The sequence below is a fragment of the Neomonachus schauinslandi genome, chromosome 9 (assembly GCF_002201575.2).
Source record: "Neomonachus schauinslandi chromosome 9, ASM220157v2, whole genome shotgun sequence".
NCBI lineage: Eukaryota > Metazoa > Chordata > Mammalia > Carnivora > Phocidae > Neomonachus > Neomonachus schauinslandi.
Window position 1 is genome coordinate 24701870 of NC_058411.1, and position 15413 is coordinate 24717282.

Sequence of the window (15413 nt, forward strand, 5' to 3'; positions counted from 1 at the left end):
TGGTGGGTTGCAGAGTTTCTGTCCCCAGGCCCCCAGCCCAGGGTGAACTGTCACAGTCTGTGACTTGCCCCTCATCCCAGCACAAGTGTGTGTGTGTGTCCGTGTGTGCACCTACACACACACACACACACACGGACACACACACAGAGTCCCCAGTCACTGTGACCGTCTGGACAGAAGTGAGTCATGGACCACGTCAGGCTGGGGGATGCAGCAGGAAGTGTCGCTTTCTGATTATTCTTCTTCAGGCCTGGGCAAGGGGTGGGGGGGTGCGGGGCAGGGAAGGGGTGGGGCCTTGGCTCTCCACCAGAACCTGCACAGGGCTCGGAGAGTGTCTGGGTTGTGCCTGTGGGACAATGTCACACCAGGCTCATCCTACTTACCACCCCCAACACAGCAAGGCTGGAGGCAGAAGAAGGCACTTCTCATCCTCCGCACCGAAAAATACCCCCACCCAGGCCCAGCGTCCAATCTGCAGAGCACATCCTTAGATGTTCCCTCCTGCGGGGTGAGAGGCCTGTTCTGGGGCCTATGTTTTCTATAGGTCTGTGTAGGTCAAGCCCAGGAACTGGTGTCCTCATGGCCACGTGCCACAGAATGGGTGTCCCGGGGGAGGCAAGGCCCACGGGAGTTTTAAAGGCAGAGCAAGATGAATGTAAGCGGACACTTCCACCCACTATTGACAAGACGCTGACATGCCTTGCAGAGGACAGACCTGGTAATTAATGTACCAGCGTCTTCATGGACAAAGCAAAAAAGCAAATACACAGCTAAGGGAGGCACACAGGGAGACAGCGGTGATGGAAGGAAAGGGGCAAGGATGTGTGGGGTGTGTCTGGGGGCTAGGAAGGGCTCAGGCAGGGTGAGCGGAGAGGGGGCCTGAGAACAGAACTGCCTGTGCATCTGGGAGGAAGTGTATGCGTGAGAGAGAGAGAACGTGAGAGCATGTGTCTGTGAGCGAGTGGGGGGCGGGTGAGGGGACAGAAGGAGGGAGGGCGGGAGACAGGGCTGCGGGCGGCGGGCCTCCCTCGTCCCTCCTCCAGCCACGAGGGCTTCTGGAAAGCCCTGCAGTTTGGAGCGAGGGACATGCAGGAGAGGTGAGATTTCATTACCTTTCCCTTTGTGCGATATTTTCGCGTTAGGAATGTAAGACGGGAACTATAAATAATCCAGTCACAGCTGCGACGTCCTGGAGATTTATGGTGCATGCCAATGCCAGCCAGCTCCGGGCTGGGGGGCGGGGGGCTTCGCTTTACGGAGCCAAGACGAAAGGCCGACTCTCCCGCACTTGGTCCGCCCCAGGCCCGGCTGGGTACCCCATGCTCCCAGTCCCTCCCTCCCGACCCACAGAGCCCAGGGGGGAGAGAGAGGCTCACAGTGCTCAGAGGCCCCCTTGCCCTGGGCAGCCTGGAGCTGAGTCCTGAGGAGGCAGCTAGGGAAGATGGGGAAGACCAGTGAGGCAGGGGGCGGGGTGGGCAGAGGTGCAGGCCTGCCCCGGGGGGCCCGCCTTTACTCAGCTGCCTCAGACAAGGGGCGCCGACGGGGTGGCCCAGACAGTCTGATGAGGTCCCCGAAGCCTGGGCCAGCGGTCCTCCATTCCTGTTCTCCTTTCTGGGCAGGGGTCTGGTTCTGTGCCACGTCAGCAAACACCGCCAAGCTGTGCTCCGTGCAAGACTCTGGCGGGGGCTGACGGTCGCCCCCCACCTCCCAGGAGGAGAAGGTGCACACCCTGTTGGCCTGGGAAGGAGTCATGTTCTCCAAGAACGTGGGGGCTGCTGGTCCGGACAGTGACACCCCAGGGAAGAGATCGTGTATTTGGGGCAGTAAGAGGGCAGGAAGGAGGCGTCCTGTCTCCCCAGGTCACCTCCCAGGAGCTGTCTCCAACCCCATTGTGAGGGCAGATGGAAGAGGTACAGGAAGACATTTGGGAGCCCGGCCACAGGCTTGTCTTCAGAACCCATGGGACTGGGGGAAGAGGAGGGTCAGGGGTCTGGGGGGAGGGGAGGAGCTGGTTCAAGGCCGCCCTGCGACTTGCCCGCGTGTTTCCCTGCTGTCGCTCACAAGAGCGCCTCTCTGGCTGTGTCCCCCACAAGCCCTAGTCTTCCTGGGGACAGGAAATAGGGACACGCTGCCCTCCCTGCAGCCAGGTGATTGCAGGAGCGATGGCCCCGGTCTTGGAGCATCAGCTTTGCAGAACAGGGGGGTTCTGGTGCCGACGGGTACACCTGCCCCACAGACTGGAGCCCTGGGAGGGAGTGTGTGTGGGGCGGGGAGTGGAGCCAGCTTGGTTCCCTCCTGTTAGCCCTCAGACTGTCCCTGGGGCTGAGGGTCTCTCTGCCACCCGGCCCTGGCTCCTCCTGCCTTCCCTGGAAACCCTGGGGCTGGTGTGGCCCAGTTACCGAAGGCACCAGCCTGTCACCTCCATGGATTTCGCTTTGCCTTTCTTCTAATTTTCTGAGCAAATATTGAACATCCAGAGAGACATCTGAAACCTAGGAATGGGGGTGGGAGCAGCTCAGCCCCAGGGCTCTGGCAGAGGGAGGCTGCTGAGGGGGTGGGGGCGTTAGCCCAGTGGGCAGGGAGGGGCCCTTCCCTCAGAGGATTCCTTCAGGGAGGAGCCTCTGTTGTATGACTAGGGACTTCCAAAGCGGCCACACGTGGGTTGTGGCGGGGTCTTTTCTTGGGGCCAGGGTGGTCTCTTCCCCCTCAGCCTCCAAAAGCAAACCATGTCTGGGAGTGGGGCAAACAGAGTAGAGTTAAATCCCCTGGGGTGTCCCGGAGGCAGCTCAGCTGAAAACACAAGTGACCTCAAAGCAAGCTTGCCCGATGTCGTGAATGGCGGGGCCGTGACATTCAGAAGGGGAACCTGGAGGTTCCGAGCATGGATCCTCTCCGGATGCACCCGTGCCGCACCCGTTAGGGGTCACCACTATATTTATCATCACACTGTCCTGCCTGGTTGTCTGACTGCAAACAGCAGAAATGGACTCTGACATTCTTCCCCCACTCCGTGAGAGAGAGCATGTGAGCAGGGGCGGGGGGGAGGGGGGAGGGAGAGAGGGAGAGAGAGAGAGAAAATCTTAAGCAGACTCCCCACTGAGTGCAGAGCCCCACGCGGGGCTCGTTCTCAGGACCCTGAGATCATGACCGGAGCAGAAATGAAGAGTCGGATGCTTAACCCACTGAGCCACCCAGGCACCCCTGGACTCTGACATTCTTAAGCAGAGATTTGGGGCTGCTCACAGCATAAGCAGGAAGGCTGGAATCTCAGCTGGGAAGATGGACAGGATCCAAGGGATGCCAGGCAGTCAGCGTCATTGCCAAAGTCACACCATAGGGCAGTCTGCCTGGGATGCCTTTGCTGTTACCAGCCCTCTACCATCAGTGGTGTGATGATGGGCAATTTGATGTGTCAACTTGACTGGACCACGGGATGCCAATATTTGGTCAAACATTATTCTGCAGATGTTTCTGTGAGGGTGTCTTTGGAGAAGATTAACATTTGAATCCTCAGGCTGAGTAAAGCAGATTGCCCTCCTAAATGCGGGTGGGCTTGAACAGAACAGAAAGGTGGAGGAAGGGAGAATTTTCTGTCTGCCTGACTGTTGAGCAGGGAAATCGGTCTTCTCCTGCCCTTGGACTGGAACATACTCCGTTGACTTTCGTGGTCCTCCAGGTCTTTGGATTCAGAATGAAACTTCCACTCTTGGCCCATAAATACTCCTCAGGAAGGGAAATCCCCACCCCATCCCCCTAAAGAGGAAAGGAACATTCTGGATGGCCTTCCTAGGGTGTTCCTCCAGACCTCCATCCTTCTATCTTCCCCCCCTACTCTGAATTCCAGGAGGCTGACCTGTGTGGGCTGTGTCAGCCAAACTCCCATGCCTCTGGCTTCCAGGAGGAGACTGGGAAGGTGGGTGGGGAGAGATGGGGGTATTTCCCCCCTTGTTTCTTTCCTTTGCAGCTCTGGCTCTCTTCAGATTCTAGTCACCTCCCTCCCTGTCCTACCAGGGTCTTCACTATTCCTTTTGGTTTCTCTTAGCACTGCCCGCCCTTGGCAAATAGTCCCTTTCTGAAAGACTCCTCAAATGCCCTGTTTGAGGGTAATGCCTCTTTTCTGCTGGTACCTCACATGGTACAAGAAGTTTGGAGACTGGGAGGCAACAGAGTCCCAGCAGATGCCTACAACGTGGTGGTGCAGATGCCCAGGGGAGGTGGTGGCAAGAGCCTGGACTTTGGACACAGACCTACTAGGGTCTGAATTTTCAGCCCTACTCTTAGTACCTGTATGAACTCAGTCAAGTTCCTTAACCATGCTGACCCTTCTTTGTTCTTCATCTGGGAAATAAAAGTTAATATTTATCTCATAGATTTCTTGTGAGAATTGAATGAGATGAATTTTTAAGCACTTAAGCACTCAGGAGACCAGTGATGGCAAAAAAGGTCCCCCTTACGTGCCTGCTCCAACTGATCGGTGAGGGCTCCTCGCAGCACCGTGTGAGGAATTCTGACATCTCATCCTGGCCGGGGGGTGATGAGTGCACTCAAGATTGATTAGTGATGTCTGTCATGGTGCGGACTGGAAAGTGGCCGTAAGATGCACTTGCCTTCTCCGTCGTGAACACTCACTAAATGATGGCTATCAGGTTTTATATTCCTTTGCTCCTTGGAAAGGGACGTTGGATTCTGCTGGGGTCACAAAGGCCAGGATCCTGTTTGACCGCCAGCACGGCCCAGGTCCTGAGTCATTGAGCCACCTCTCCTGGCACAGCCCAGATTTCTCAGTAGGGCAGATGCTCTGGTCAGCCTTTTCCTTTAATGAGCAAACTGCTCAGCCCTGTCTAGGTTGTTGAAGATCTTCTCTCTCTGCGGAACTTCTCTTGCACGTTTCATCTCCAAATGCCCTAATTCTCCCTGCCAACAGATCACACACACACCCCTGTATCCACCACCCTCTCCTCATAGAAATTTATAGGGAATTATATACATTTAACTTGAATTTCTCCATCCTATGTCACCCCACTTTCCAAATCTCCCCCTCCCCCGTTACCTCCCGCCCCAACCCAGGGGGCATGGCATCACCCCAGCAACACACATCAGAGTTGGTTGAAGACAGAAGAGGTAGAAGAGAATCATGGCCACAGGTATCCTACGATGTGAGCCGGAGCTGGAGACTTAGTGGTCACCAGGTGGTTCTTGGACTAGCAAAACAGGTAGAGGGAGCAAGAATCTTTTCCAGAAATAATCTCCTTTCTAGTTTCACTGGCACATAGGAACAACTTTGCTTTATTTGTTCAAAAAATATTTGTTCAGCACCTACTATGTGCCAGACATGTTCTTTGCCCCTATGGGGAAGCAGACAAGCGTAACCCTGTGGGTGCTGGGCCGTGCAGTAAGTGCTCGTATGGACGGGAGCACAGGAGGGACGTCTACTTGCAAGGACACTGTGGGACAATCAGGGAAGGCTTTCCTGAGGAGGTGGCTTCCAAGCTGAGTCTGGAAGGATAAGGAAGCCGTTGCACGTGGTTGTGGGAACAGCATAAGCAAAGATCCGAAGGTTCACGTTGGAAGAACTGCTGGTTGCTGGCAGGTGGCTGGATCTCAGAGTTGGACGCCGGAAGTGCTGGACAGGAGGTCAGGGGGAGGCTGGGGGTCCTCTGGGGCCTTGAAAAGGTCTTTCTGAGGAGTCCAGATTTTCCCAAAGCAGCCCCCACTCCAATCACCCCTTCCCCACCCCCCCACCCCCACCCCATCACCCCCCCCCCCCCCCCCCCCCGCATCTGTCCGTCTGTCCTCTGCCTACCGTGACTCATGAGGCCCTGAAAGGAAACCTCCTGGGACCTGCAGGGCTTCTCAGGCCTCAGGGGGCAGATGCCCCCCCATCCCTCCCTCACCTCCCCAGGCCCTGTGAGTCACTAAGAGTGCAGTGGGAGCTGCTTAACGGGGCAGGGCTGGGGGGGTGGGCAGCTGGGCCGCAGTGGCTGCAGGAGGAGGAACTGCAAAGTAGGGATGGGGGGAGCCCCCAACCTGATGCGTGAAGGCTTTAATGCAGTCCTGTTAATAACTGGCTAACCCGACCGTTAGGTGCAATTTAGGGTAAAGCAGGCGTTGAAGCATTTTCTTTCTCCAATGACTAAGTAGGTTTGCAATGACCTCCTCCTCTCATAAAACCCCTCACACCTTTTTCCCAGCCACTTCCCCTGCTCAGACGTGCTTCTCTTTGGGAAATGGGAAATGGTGTGTATGTGTAGCTGCGTAGAATGTGTGTAGCTGTATGTGTGTGTGGAGGAAAATATCTCATATATGTGTAAGGAAGTGCATAAATGGGAGTGTGCGTACTTGCCTGTGCATGAAAATGTCTCTGCGGGTGCAGCCTATGTGCATGAGCCTTATCCGTTTCTGTGCGTGGGGAGGGGGGGCATGATGCATGCGTGTGCACGCGTGTCCAGGACAGGCTGTGGGTGTTCGTGAGTGTGGGGGACCTGAGGTGTGTGTGTGGGTTTGCATTGAGTGTGCACGGGAGTCTATGCACCTGGCCCCCATGACTGTCTGCAGGGGAGACACGGCTAGGCTGGGATATTTCTATTAACCAAAGCAGTAAAATGTCCAACTGGTCTCCCTGCTTCCCCTCTTGCTTCTCTGTAATCCATCCTCCACCTAGCAGCCAGAGCAAACTTTTAAAAATGTCAATCAGACCATATCATCTCTAGGCTGAAAACCCTCCAGTGGCTTCCCACTGCATCTGGAATAAGTCCAAACTTCTGACGATGGCCTGCCTCCACTCCAGTCTCTGGAAGTTTGTGGCCTCATCCCCTCCCGCTCGTCTAGCACGTTCTGCCTCAGCCACATAGGCAAGAGCCTTTACACTTGACCTTCCCTCTCCTGGACCCTTTTGCTGCAGGATGCTGTCCTGGCTCCAGGTTTCAGCCGCAAATGGTGACATTATCTGTGGGGCCTTCTCTGACCTCCCAATTTAAATCAGTTGGAAAAGTTGGAAAAACAGACGACTCTTGGTCTTGGTGTCATGGAATTTGAGCCCCACATTGGGTGTAGGGGTTACTAGAATAAATAAACTTAAAAAAAATTCGGTGTCTCCAGTCTCTCTTTGGTCCATCACTCTGACTTCTTTTCTCCCGAGCACTAGTCAGTTGGGTCTGAAGCAGAGCCTGAGAGTTAGGTCTGCATAGGGGTTAGTGGGAGCAGCCCCTGTGAAGGATTGGGTGGGGGCCATCAGACCCGAGAAGATCTGACAAGGTCTCTGCCAGCCCTCTGGGGCACCCAGAGCAACGACTGCCCATTGGAGGAGTCCTGAATTGGGCCAAAAAGGCTAAACCCTGTACCATATCTGGCTCGGTCAAGGGCTGGAACCATCAGCTCAAAAGCTGGGGTTCAAGAGCATGAGACGGCAAGCCACAGATTGGGAGAAAATATTTGCAAACGACAGATCTGAGAAAGAATTGTTATCCAAAATATACAAAGAAATCTTAAAACTCAGCAATAAGAAAACAGCCCAATTTTAAAAAGGGCCAAACACCTGAACAGACACCTCACCAAAGAAGATATACAGGTGGCCAATAGGCATATGAAAAGATGCTCCACATCCTATGTCATGAGGGAATTGCAAAATAAAACAACAGTGAGATGCTAGTACACACAATTAGAAAGGCCACATTCTGGAACACCCATGATACCAAATGCTGGTGAGGAAGTGGAGCAACAAAACCTCTCACTCGGGGCACCTGCCTGGCTCACTCCGGAGAGCATGTGACTCTTGATCTTGGGGTCATGAGTTCAAGCCCCACATTGGGTGTAGAGCTTACATTAAAAAAAGTTAAGGGGCGCCTGGGTGGCTCAGTCATTAGGCGTCTGTCTGCCTTTGGCTTTGGTCGTGATCCTGGGGTCCTGGGATCGAGCCCCACATCAGGCTCCCTGCTCAGTAGGGAGCCTGCTTCTCCCTCTCCCACTCCCCCTGCTTGTGCTCCTGCTCTCACTGTTTCTCTCTCTATCAAATAAATAAAATAAAAATCTTTAAAAATAAAAAGTTAAAAGAAAAAAGAACTCTTGCTCATTAGTCATGGGAACACAACATGGTACGGCTACTTTGGAAGACAGTTTGGTGGTTTCTTACAAAGGTAGACATACTGTCTTATACAATCCAACCATCACACTCCTTGGTATTACCCAAAGGACCTGAAACTTAGGTCCACACAAAAACCTGTACACAGATGTTTATAGCAGCTTTATTCATAATTGCCCAAACTTAAAAGCAACCAAGATGTCCTTCTGTAGGTGAAAGGATAAACAAACCGTGGTCCATCCAGACAATGGAATATTTTTTTTTTAAAGGTTTTATTTAGGGACGCCTGGGTGGCTCAGATGGTTGAGGGTCTGCCTTCCACTCAAGTCATGATCCCAGGGTCCTGGGATCGAGCCCCACATCGGGTTCCCCGCTCAGTGGGGAGTCTGCTTCTCCCTCTTCCTCTGCCCCTCCACCTGCTCGTGCTCTCTCTGTCTCTATCTCTCTCAAATGAATAAATAAAATATTTAAAAAGTATATTTTATTTATTATTTGACAGAGAGAGAGAGCACAAGCAGGGGGAGCAGCAGGCAGAGGGAGAGGGAGAAGCAGGCTCTCCACTGAGTAGGGAGCCTCACATGGGGCTCCATCCCAGGACCCCGAGATCATGACCTGAGCCGAAGGCAGACTTTTAACCAACTGAGCCATCCAGGCGCCCCCAGACAATAGAATATTATTCAGCACTAAAAAGCAATGAGCTATCAAACCATGAAAAGACATTGGGAAAACTTAAATGCACATTTAGTAAGTTCAAGAAGCCAATCGGAAAAGGCTAAATACATTCTAACTATATGGCATTCTGGAAAAGGCAAAACTATGGAGACAGTAGAAAGATCGGTGGTTGCCGGGGGTTAGGTGGGAGGGAGGGATGTGTAGGTGAAGCCCTGAGGATTCCTGGGGCAGCGAAACTATGATGTATGATGCCATATTGGTTGATATGTACTGTTACATATTTATCAAAATCCATAGAATGTGCAACACCAAGTGTGAACCCTAATGTAAACTATATACTTGGGTGATAATGATGTGTCAACATAGGTTCATCGACTGTAACAAATATACTGCTCTGGTGGGGATGTTGATGGCAGGGGAGGCTGGGAGTGGGGGCAGGGGTATGTGAGAATTGTGTACTTTCTGCTCAATTTTGCTGTGAACTGAAAAATGCTCTAAAAAATGAAGTCTATTTAAAAAGAAAGGAAAGAAGGAAGGAAGGAAGGGAGGGAGGGAAGGAGGGAAAAGAACAGATAAAAAAGCAGAGAGCAGAACAGAAATCCTCAGACCTCCTCTCCTGCCATCTGCATCCTTTCCTTCTGCTGTCCAAGCGTTTTCTGACCTCCTCACAGGGGATGTGTTTGCTAGGCCTGTCAGTCTGCCTGTCCTGTTCTTTCACGGTTTGCCTGGATCCTTTGTTCATGATTTTCCAGCTCAGGGGCTGGGCTGGCTGGGAGCTTCTTCATCTCTGCATGTCCTCTGTCATCCTTCCAGGCACCCCGAACAGCTTCCTCCCAGCCCATCAACTTCTCACCCACAAATGACAGCCATCAGCCGCTCTGTAGGCCCCTTCCTGGTATAAATGTGCACCCTGACAGACACCCAGCCCGAGAAGCAGAAAATTCAAGAGTGGAGGGAAGAAAATCCTGGATAACTCATGAGCACCACCTCCAGCCAAACTTAAGCTCACCTCCTTTGGTGTCTGACAGAAGCTAGAGGATGACATCTTCCCTCTGTCCTCCAGGGACAGGCTTGGGGGTATCCCACAGACTGTGCGCCCACTTCCATTTCCCAGGCCTTGATGAAGACGTCTAGAGGCACCAAACTCCAAAACGAGTAGGCCATCCCCACCACCAGGAGCCGTACAAAATAATATCAACACTAGGCCACAAAGTAAGTGTGAGGAAGCGCTCCAACATTTTGAGTTTTCCCATGATGATTACTTTGTAGTTTCGCATATTCTGAAATATCAAATATGAAATTCTTAAATGTTTTTCTCCTTTTTTGCTGGTTCCCTAAGTGTGGGTTTGGGGGCATGTTGCTCCCACCCGTAATCAGCCCAGCTGACCTTCCTGTCCCCCAGCAGGCCTGCCTTGTGCTGAGGCTGTGGAGGGCCGTTCTCGGGCTGACCTTGAGGACCTCAGGCAGGGCTCCTTCTGTGACAACTGGCCTGGTGTGCAGTGTTGGGGTGGGTCACATAATCAGGTTCTTGCCTCTGCACACCAGCTCGGGCCTGACGGGGGTTGGGGTGAGGGGGGTGGGGGTGTGAGACAAATAGGGAGCGGAGGGGTCAGGGTCCTGAATAGGTATTGGGAGGGACCTTTCCCCTTGGTTAGGATAGACCAGCTTAGAAAATCAAATTTGAATCAGATCAACAGATAACTGCTGAAACCCATATCGTAGGGAAAAATTTAGTTGCTCTGGAGAGGGAGGCCAGGATGGGGAGGGCAGGGTGGAGTCTTAACAGGCCTGGGGGATGTGGCCTTAGGCTCTTCTGGGGGTGGCCCAGAGGGTGGAGCTGAATGGCCAAGAGTCCACTGTGGTACTGCCCATCAGCTCAGGTCCTCTCCCTCCTGTAAGTGCTGGGGGGATGAGTCCCGCATTACAAATGGGCAAACGACAGAAGAGCTGGTTTCTTGAACTGGGTCAGCAGTGAGATTCTGCCTCACAACGAGCCTCAGGGTCCAGAGCCTGGGGCTCCTCATCTGTGAATGTGATCGTTACTGGGCTCCTTCTGAGGCTGGAGGGAAAGGTGAGCAGCCTACAGACATTTATGTCATAACCGCCTAGTGAGCCCCACTATGTGCTGGGCACCCAGGTAAATGCTTCAAATATAGGGTCTCATCCACACCAGCATCCCTGCAGTGTGGGCATGATGGGCCCCATTTTGCAGATGAGCTCAGAGAGGGAAAGCGACTTGCCCAACGTGACACAAAAAGCATGGATGGGGTCTTCCAGCCCCTGGGAAGGGCAGCTCCACGGGTGCAGAGCCTGTCTGGCTTCCGGAAGCTGACCCCAGGTCACAGCACCCTGTGCAGTGACCGGTGGATGGTGGGCAAGCAATCAGTAGCTGGTAATAGAATGAATAAATCAAGGAGGGATTAACTCCCTGTGGCCCCAAATCTGTGTTCTTGCCTGGGTTCCACCTGGTCTGGGGACCTGGGAGCTGAAAGCAAAAGCCTGGGGTCTTCCTGGTGGGTGCCACCAGGGCAGGGCTGGTGAGAGCAGGTGGGTGAGGGGTGCCCTGGCCAAGGTCTCTGGGCTTCATCCTCGCAGAGAACCTGTGCCTTTGCCCTGGCCCTTTGAGCCACTCCTGGTGGCCACGTGCAGTCCCAGAGGACTCTGGAAGGGGTTCACTGCAGAATAAACATCCAGTGATTCAGAAGATCCTGCCCTGCTGGCCTCCGACTCCCCCAAACCTGGCTATAGCCATGGCAACCGGCCTGGCCAAACCAGAGCTCGCAGAGGGCATCCCAGTGAACCCCCTCCTGGCCCAGCAGAACCCTCGGTCACTCTCAGCTCGCCTGTCCACGTGGCCTGGATGCACACAATACCGATGCCCAGGCTGAGAGACACGGCCTACGGAGGATGGGCAGAAGTGCAGGCCTTAGGGGTCAGATGGCCTAGGTGGAATCTTTGGGTCAGCTGTGTGAACTTGAACAGTCCAGTAAAGCTTTCAAGCCTCAGTTTGCTGCCCTGCAAAATGGACGTCATAAGGCGTGCCCCCGCAGCATTGCTGGCAGGGTGGGTGAGGAATCACACTGGAATGCCTAGCAGGACACTGGGCACAGAGCATGCGGCCGTGCTCCTGTTACTGAAGGGCCCCGGGGCACGGCAGGGGGAGGGCACTCAGAGTCACAGACACACAGAGCAGTGATTCATCTGGAAAAAAAAGGAAGCCCACAGCCACTCACACTGTACCAAGCCTGGAGGTTGCCCTGGGAGATTCCCATCAAACAGCCCATTCATTCCACCTTGAATTCAAACCTCTCCAGGCCCCCCTGGGCTCTGGGACTCCCAGACTAGAAACCAAGACAGACAGAAGGAAGCTGATGGAGAAGGGGGAGCACTGTGTGCGCAGAAAGCAGGTCTGACTGGGTCTGAGGGGGTAAGGTGGGGCTGGACCTAGCAGCCTGTGTGCCTGGGGCCGCCTACTGTCAACTCCAATTGAGCAAAAAGGCCCCTAGGGGCAGTGACAGTAGAGAGCCGCAGTATTAATGGCCACCATTTATTGAGGGTCAGCCAGGGGCCAGAGTGATAAAAGCAAATAAGGCCACATTCCCCCCACCCACTGCTCAGAGCGCTTGGGTGACTTCTCCCTGCTGTCCTCCTCGGGACCCAATCCCTCAAAATGGCCTACAAACCCCAACCGATCTCTCGGCTCCTCTGCCCCCAGCACTCAGGCTTTCCTTGGTTTGGGTTTTCAAATGAGTTGTGCTTTTTCAGCCTCCGGGCTTTACACACTCAGCTTCTCTACTTGGATGCTCCTTGACTGTCTTTCCCCAATCCACTTACCGGATATGATCAGTTGTATGAGCCCCATTTTCAAAAGCCAACGTTTGACTCTGAAATAATTTCAGACTACCTAAAAGTTGCAGAAGAAGAGCACAAATCTTCCCATATTCCCTGCACTCAGTTTCCCCAAACGTTGGCGTTCTACCGTGTTTACTTTCATACAGGTGTGCTGGATACGGGGGCCACCCATGCAACCTTGCTCTTGACTCCTGTTCAGTGACCTCACGTGAGTCACCGGAAATTGGCCATGGAGGCAGACTATATACACCATGGAAGCTGGTAGTCAGGCTTTTTTTTTTTTTCCTGGGAAATGTTGTTCTCCATTTACCACCATGCCACCGTTTTATCAATATCTTTTTCCTCTCTCTTTGTGTGTGTGCACACACGTGTGGGGGGGGGGTGTGTGTGTTTGATATACTTATATACTTTTTTTTCTGAACTGTTTAAGAGTGGGTGACAGCCATGCCCCTTTATCCCTAAATACTTAGCATGTATTTCTTTTTTTTTTTTTTTTAAGATTTATTTATTTATTTTTAGAGAGAGAGAGCACACGGAGGGGAGGGGCCGGGGGAGAGGGAAAGAGAGTCCTAAGCAGACTCCACACAGAGTGTAGATTCCCATGCTGGGCTCCATCTCACCACCCTGAGATCACGACCTGAGCCAAAACCAAGAGTCAGACGCTCAACCGACTGAGCCACCCAGGTGCCCCCAGCCTGTATTTCTTAAAAAGAAGGACATTTTCATATAATGAATAACCACAGTATATTTATCAAAATCAGGAAATTTCTATGGATACAGTTCTATTGTCTGATCTACATACCCTTTTCAAACATCCCCAGCTGTCCTATCAATGTCTTTAGAGCAAAAGAAGAAGAATTTTCTGCTCTGTGTACTGTCTTACTCTGATCATCCACAACTGGTAGCATCCATTCATGATTCTTTTTTTTTTAAGATTTTATTTATTTATTGGACAGAAAACGAGAGAACACAAGCAGGGGGAACAGCAGAGGGAGAGGGAGAAACAGGTTCCCCACTGAGTGGGGAGTCCGGCGTGGGGCTTGATCCCAGGACCCTGGGATCAGGACCTGAGCCAAAGGCAGAGGCTTAACTGAACCACCCAGGAGCACCTCCATTCATGATTCTTTTTTTTTTTTTTAAGATTTTTTTTTTAATTTTATTTGACAGACAGTGAGAGAGGGAACACAAGCAGGGGGAGTGGGAGAGGGAGAAGCAGGCTTCCCGCTGAGCAGGGAACCCGATGCAGGGCTTGATCCCAGGATCCTGGGATCAGGACCTGAGCCAAAGGCAGTCCCTTAACAACTGAGCCACCCAGGAGCCCCTCCATTCATGATTCTTGCCTGAAACGATTAATATCGTGGTGATTAGCAAATGATGATTTCCTAATTCCATCATTTTTTCTACATTTGTTTCTTAGCATTCTTTGTTAAGGGAGAGTGTTCTTTTCCCCCCATTCATTTGTTTATTCATTTATTTCTTTATATCAGATGGACTCATGGATTGTTATTTTATTCTTTGGCTTATCATCTGTAACTCTTATTACTTACTTCAGTGCTCGAATGATGCCAAATTTGTCCAGTAGAAACCCTTTTACACTGGCTTCCATTCCTATTGACATGTCCTCATTATTTTTTTTTAGCACATCGTCACATTCTAGCACAACAAGATGTTCCAGGGTCAACTTGTACTTTCCCTGAGCCAGCCCTGGAATTGGCTGTTTTCCCAAAGTGGCCTGTTTTTGTTTTTTTGTTTTTTGTTTTAGCAGAGAATGGTATTTAGAAACCAAGATCTGGGAACTGGGGTGCTCTGTGCTTCTGGGGAACATGCATCTTTTAAATCTCTGACAGCAGGATGCATTTTGTAGACTCCGTCGGTTTGGCATTTGGCTCTTTTCCTCCTGCCACTCTTCTATTTCGGCCAAAGCTGAGCCCAGCAGGGAGCAGCACACAGCCAGGACCCCATCCTCACCCTTCCTGCCCTTCTCCATGCTGGTTCCACACAGCCCTCTTGTCCTATCTCCCCCCCTTCCATGGAACCTGCACCTGGGAGCCTATCTGCTACCAACTCAGGGGTTTTATATCAGGCAAACTTGCTGCAGAGAACAGTGCATTTCTCTTGGATTTTACCCCACAATGATCTCTGATGTTACCCTTTGGTTTTAAATTGGGTGGGAGATTGGAAATTCCTCTGGGACTGAAGGAAAGTCTAAAAGAACGTTTTCAGGAAGCACAAAAGAACATTTCTAGGGGTAAGAATGTCCTATGTCATGGTTAATTGGCACACATTTTCTTTCTCCATGTTATCCAAAATAAAAGTGTGTCATCAATCAATAGTGTATTAGAGTCAATGAAATAGAACACATCTAGTTATCCTTCAAAACTGAGCTTACACTTCTTCCTCATGAGTACTATTTCTCCGTAGTACTCAACACAATTGGTAACATCGATATTGGGGTCATGATTGGGTAATACTTGTCTGAAGGCCCCATGAGCCCATGCCCCTTATTCTTATGTGTCTTGTATTCTTAGCTGTATCCTCAAGGCCTGGCCCACCACAGATGCTCAGTACAGATTTGCTGAAATAAATCACTGAATTAATTTAATCTTCTCAACAAGCTTTCAAGGCAGAGATGACTCTTCCAGCTTTGTCAATGGGGAACCTGAAGCTCCAAGAACCCAATTTTGTTCCATGTTGTTCCACCGGTAAGTGGTGGGATGGGGATTCAAGCCTGGATTTGTCTGATTCTGACGTCTGTGCAGTGTTTCAACAGAGGAAATGGTTTTAGTGGAGGACTGAATTGAATTTTTATTCC